Raw genomic sequence first — 6,273 nt, 5'->3', positions numbered from 1 at the left:
CGGTTTGGCATGGTGCTGGGTCTTGCAGCTCCTGTGGCGGGCATTGTTATTTTTATTTATCTACATTTTTTAGCTTTTTGTCATAGGGTGTATGCATTTGCTGGAGTGAGACAGAGACAGAGAGAGAAGTGAGACATTTACCTCCTGGGGGGATGGTCACACTGCAATCCCTTCTCCTCCATTCTCCTCCTGAGAGTTTGGGCACACGCCCACACATACCTGGCATGATTTTCAAGTTGCCACGTCCAGGACTCAAACTGCTTTCAGCCATGTGGTAGTACAACTCCTTCACCACACCACTTGCTGGCCCTGTGAAAATGTTCTTCTAATTCTCTTACTTATGGGGATCCCCAACTAATAAGTGAGACTTTTCAAAGAAGCAGAAACACGAGCACACGCTGATGTGCAATTTCATTGTCTACACTGTGGTGTCTTGCCTGGCCGACACCACCCACGAATGCTTGCTCAACTATGCTGAACTGGGCCGACGCGGCACCAAACTCCAGGAGAGCATAAAAACTATCTACATATACATGGCCTATTTTCAGAAATTTGGTGGAAAGACAAGTCCAAAGATCAATGTCCAATGGAATTTTCCATAACACTCTTCATGCCACTGAACCAGGTTTGGAATGAATCCGTTTTATTATGAGGCTGTTTTAGAATTTCTGGCCATAAGCTCTTTGGACAAAGCCTCCTTTATTCCCAGTGTCACTTTCTAGCAAGTCGTGTTACGTTAAGGCTCAGTCGTTCGCTCTTTCAACACACCCCAAGGCTGAATTTCCCTCTGTGCACTAGCAGCTATCCCAGAGAGGACATAAACTCTGCCGGGAAGGCTCTTCCCAGTATTGTATGCTTTTTCTGCTCCTTGTGCTTTTCTCATAGTTACTTTTAAAATTCTTGTAGATGGGTAGACACCAATAAATTAATAATAAAAAAATATTATTTAAGAGAATTAGCCTAGGGACCAGCAGATGGCATAATGGTTACATTGCCGGATTCCCTACATGGTCAACTGTGGTTCAAGTCCCGAACCCAGCAGTTTAAAACTCACACTGGGTTCGTGTACATGTGTACCCATGATTCAAAGAGAACGGTAGAGAAGGGATTGTGGTGTGGCCATCCCTCCAGGGAGTGATTTCTCACTTTCTGTCTCTCTGTCTCTCCAGTGAGCACACGCCCTCTATAACAAAAACTTCTTAAAAAAAAAAAAAAAAGAGGGAACCAGCAGTTAGCGTAATGGCTATGTCGCTGGACTCCCACGTAGTCGACCGCGGTTCGCGTCTCGGACCCGGTGGCTTAAATCTCACGCCGGGCGCGTGTGCGTGCGTGCCCAAGATCCCGAGAGGAGAATGGGGGATTGCGGCATGACCATCCCTGCGGGGTGATTTCTCGCTTTCTGTCTCTATGTCTCTGTCTGTCTGGCGAGCACACGCGCCCTATAGCGAAAACCTCTCCCCCTCCCCCAAAAAAAAGAGAGAATTAACCTTCCTAGGAAGATAAATTATAAGCAAAAATAACTGAGGCAATTACTGTTTATTCCAAAACTTATGAAAAATTTATCACTTTTACATCAAAAAGGAAAAAAGGGATTCCCTTAATTCTTTTTAAAAAATAATTATTTTATTTAACTTTATTTATTTATTTACTTATTTTAATTTGACCAAAGAGGGACAGAATAAGAGAGAGAGAGAAAGTGAGAAGGCAAGTTGCCAGGTCCCGGACTCGAACTCTGGTTGGCCATGTGGGAATCCAGCACCCTTAAACACCACACCACCTGCTGGCCCCTAGGGACTTCCTTAATTCTAAAATGTTACTATTGTCAACAACAACAAAAAATCCATAAAGAGTAACATAAATTAGGGTTAGATGGTGGTATGGTGGTTGGGGCAGCTGGATCCCACATGGCCAACTGTGTGGTTCGAGTCTTGGCCTGGTTGGCTTGAGAAACACACCTGGCACACGTGCGTGCCCCAAATCCCAAAAGGAGAATGAAGGAGAAGGGATTGCAGCATGGTCATCCTCTCTGGGGGATGCTTTCTCATTTTCCCTCTCTCTGTTTCTTTCTCTCTGTCTCTCCTGTGAGCACATGTGCCCTACAGCAAATTAAAAAAAAAAAGAATAACATATATTATGTTAGTTAATAACTCAATTTTGTAGTTGGTTATAATAATAATGTCACAAGATCTGAACCCTACTTTTGTTCAATGTAATATTTCTCTTATTTTGATCAAACTTTTAAGAGGTTTTTGCTATAGGGCGTGTGCACTCACCAGAGAGACAGAGAGACTGAAAGCGAGAAATCACCCCCAGGGGGATGGCCACGTCGCAATCCCTTCTCCTCCATTCTCCTCTCAGGATCTTGGGCATGCACGCATGTGTGCCCGGTGTGAGTTTAAGCCACCAGGTCTGGGACTTGAACCACAGTCAACCACATGGGAGTCCAGCGACATAGCCATTATGCCAACTGCTGGTCCCTTGATCAAACATTTTGAAAAATCAAGTGAGTATGATGATGATGAAATGAATGGCAGAATTTAGGTTGAGTCAGTGCAAAACAGGGCATTGTGCTCTCCATTCTTCACTATGACAACAGTGTATGTCTACAAGTGCAGACTATCCTCTTCTATTAAAAAATTTGGGGCCAGCATGGTGGTTAATGTGTTGGACTCCCACATGGTTGACCATGGTTTGAGTCCCGGACCCGGCAGCTGGCTTTCTCACTTTCTCTCTCTCTCTGGTGAGCGTGCATACCCTGTTACAAATTAAAAATAAATTAGTTAATTAAATTAAATTAATGTCTTTAGAAAAAAAGAAAGAAAAATATCCATTAGCTGTTAGAGACCTTGCTACCAATGTTATTTCTCACCTTCCCTGTGTCGATCTTCTCTGAAGAGTGACCCACACTTTGGTGGCATTTCTCCAGCATCCAGTCTTACCCCATAGCAATCTAATAACTAAAAAAATTGCAGAGTTTACCAGTGAACTTCTATCACGACATTTTTCTTAACTTCCTGCAGGACTTCTCACCCTAAACCTTTCTGTCCTGAAGCCTTTCACCTGCACCTTCTCTGACACTGTCCCCGCCCGACATCTGTCTTTTATGGGAACTCTGTTCTGTTTCTGGTCCCTAGGAGTGACCATTTTCTGCGGTTCAATTCTTTGGTACCTTATTATTAGAGATGAACACACCGTGGGATACACTCTCCATGGCTTTCGGCTCCCCACTGTATGACACGGTTGAGAAAATGATCGAGGGCGGGATGTGGTGCTCTTTATCCTCCTGAACTCACCACGGTCTTGGCCCCACCGCTTTCTAGTCTTTTTTTTTTTTTTTACAAATTTCACTTTTAAAAAAATAATTATTTTATTTATTTTTATGTATTTATTATTATTATTTTAATTTGACCAGAGAGAGAGAGAGGGAACATGAGAAGCAAACCTCCAGGTCTTGAACTACACTTGGTCAGGTGGGAGTCTGGCACCCTAACCACCACACCACCTGCTGGCCCCACAAATATCACGTTTGATCTGCATAAGCCCTCGAGCCTTGACCTTTACTGGGTGAGTCTGCTGGCTGGTCTCCTGATGTCTTGCGCATCTTATTCTCGTGACTAATGGCAGCGCAAAGACACTGGTGGGACCGGAACCTAGCTCTGCGGTAAATCACTCTAAAAACAATCCCCCCTGGGGCCAGCAGGTGGCGTGGTGGGTAAGGCGCCACACGACAATCCCTTCTCCTCCATTCTTCTCTCGGGATCTTGGGCACACACGCACATGCGCCTGGCGTGAGTTTAAGCCGCTGGGTCCAGGACTCGAACCGTGGTCGACTACATGGGAGTCCAGTGACATAGCCATTATGCTAACTGCTGGTCCCATGACCGACTGTGGTTTGAATCCTGGACCTGGTAGCTTGCTTTCTCACTCTCCCTGTCTCTCTCTCTCTTCTTTTCTGGCAAAACTCATGAGAAAAAAAATTAATAAAATAATAAAATAAATAATTCTTTAAAAAAAAAAAATCCCCGGGTCCAGCAGATAACATAGCAGTTACGTTGCTGTACTCCCACATAGCTGATTGCAGTTTGAGTCCCCAGCCTGAGGCCTTGAAACTCAGGCTGGACACGTGTTTGTGTGCCCAAGATCCCAGGAGGAGAATGGAGGAGAAGGGATCTCCTTGAGGGATGATTTCTCACTTTCCTTCTCACTGACTCTTTCTGTTTCTCTCTGGCAAGTGCGCATACCATATGACAGAAACCTAAAAGAAAAATTAATCCATGAGCCAGCCCTCAGCCTGGTGGTTAAATGAGCTGGATCCCATGTGGCCGACCTCGTGGCTCAAGTCCCAGACCTTGCAGCTGGAGAAACATGCTGATGTGTGTGTGCATGTGCCCAAAATCCGGCAAGGAGGGGGAAAGGAGGAGAAGGGATTGTGGTGTGACCATTCCCCATGTGGGATGCTTTCTCACCAACCCCCTCATTTCTCTTCTGTGAGCACATACGTCCTCTGGAAAAAAAAAAAATTGTGACAAACCATGGCTTTTTAGTAATGCAAGGGGAAAAATCCATTTCCTGTAATTAGTTACAATCAAAACAATTCTGGGAAGACGAATATTGCATTACCATTTAGTCTATAGAAATAGCAAAAGGGTTGGAAAGGAACTAAGATAGGCTTAAATCATTGTACACTCAATTTTGTCCTTTCAGGATTCAAAACAAATCGCCTACAAAGAATAAAAGGGCCAGAAGTGGCAAGTCATGGACCTGACTCAAGACCATTTTGAAATCTCAGCGCATATGAAGGAATGCATGTCTTGAAAGAAAGACGATGATTTGCCTTGTCATTAAATATTCCTTTTAAAAATTGGGTTTTTAACTCACGCTGGGCACATGTGGGTGTGTGCCCAAGATCCTGAGAAGAGAATGAAGGAGGAGGGATTGTGGGGTGACCATCCCCCCCGGGGGGTAATTTCTCGCTTTCTGTCTCTCTATCTCTGTCTTTCTGGTGAGCACACGTACCCTATAGCAAAAACCTCTCAAAAACAACAAAAAAAAATATGAGTTTTTAGGGATAAGCAGATGGCATAATGGATAGTTACATTGCTGGACTCCCATATAGTCGACTGTGGTTCAGACCCAGTGGCTTAAAATGCATGCCGGGTACCTGTGCATGCGTGGCCAAAATCCCAAAAGGAGATTGGAGGAGAAGGGATTACAGCATGACCATCCCCCTCTGTGTGTAGGGTGATTTCTTGTTTTCTGTCTCTCTGTCTCTCTGATAAGCACATGCACCCTATAGCAAAAATCTCTCTGGAAAGAAAAAAAAAAAGAAAAAAAATTGGGGTTTCATTTATGCTAATTGATATTTTTAAAATAATTATTTAACTTTATTTTAAAATTTATTTTAATTTGAACAGAGAGAAGGAGAGAGAGAAAAAACTGAGAAAGCAAGCTGTCAGGTCCAAAACCTGAACTGTGGTCAGCCATGTGGGAGTCCAGCGCTCTTAACTACCACACCACCTGCCAACCCCAATTAATAAGATTTTTAAAAAGGAAATTAAAGTCAGCTTAGATAGACAGATGCATACAAGGCCAGCGAGTGGGGTGGAGGTTGGAGCAGCTGGATCCTATGTGGCCAACTCTGAGGTTCGAATCCCAGACCTAGTGGCTTGGAGTGTGCATTGTGTGCATGCTCAGGGTACCAAGAAGGGAATGGAGAGGGGACTGTCGTGTGGCCATCTCTTCTTTAATCTACCGGGTCCCAGACTTGAACTGCAGTTGGCCATGTGGGAATCCAGGGACATAACCATTACACCATCTGCTGGTCCCATCAGAAGTAGCAAGAAGGAGTTTCCTCTGTTTTCCAGGGGCTTTACCTGAGAAATATAAGGATAGGGTTATATCCCAGGGAGTCAGGAAGGTTGCCCTGAGGTTCTGACTAAGAGGAATGAGTGGCGGGATGAAACTGGGACCAGGGAGCGGGCAGGGTAGCAGACCCGGGGGCTGTCACCTGTTCATCTGAAGTGCCTGCACTATGCCCTGGAAGGCAGCCCAGCGTGGACCGGTAAGGGACATTCTGAACCTTTCTCTGGACCCTTGGAGTTCAGTTCTGGGTTTGCGTGTCTACTTTCTACTAACGTCTGCACACTCTTCCAGACATGGTGGAAAGTGACATAGGTTTCAAATGTATTTTATCTTAATTTGTTATAGGGCAAGCGTGCTTGCCGGAGAGAGACAGAGAGAGTGAAAGTGAGAAATCACCCCCCAGGGGGAATG

Source organism: Tupaia chinensis, unplaced genomic scaffold (genome assembly GCF_000334495.1).
Source record: "Tupaia chinensis unplaced genomic scaffold, TupChi_1.0 Scaffold000063_1, whole genome shotgun sequence".
NCBI classification, from domain to species: domain Eukaryota; kingdom Metazoa; phylum Chordata; class Mammalia; order Scandentia; family Tupaiidae; genus Tupaia; species Tupaia belangeri.
Note: the sequence above shows the minus strand (reverse complement) of the source record.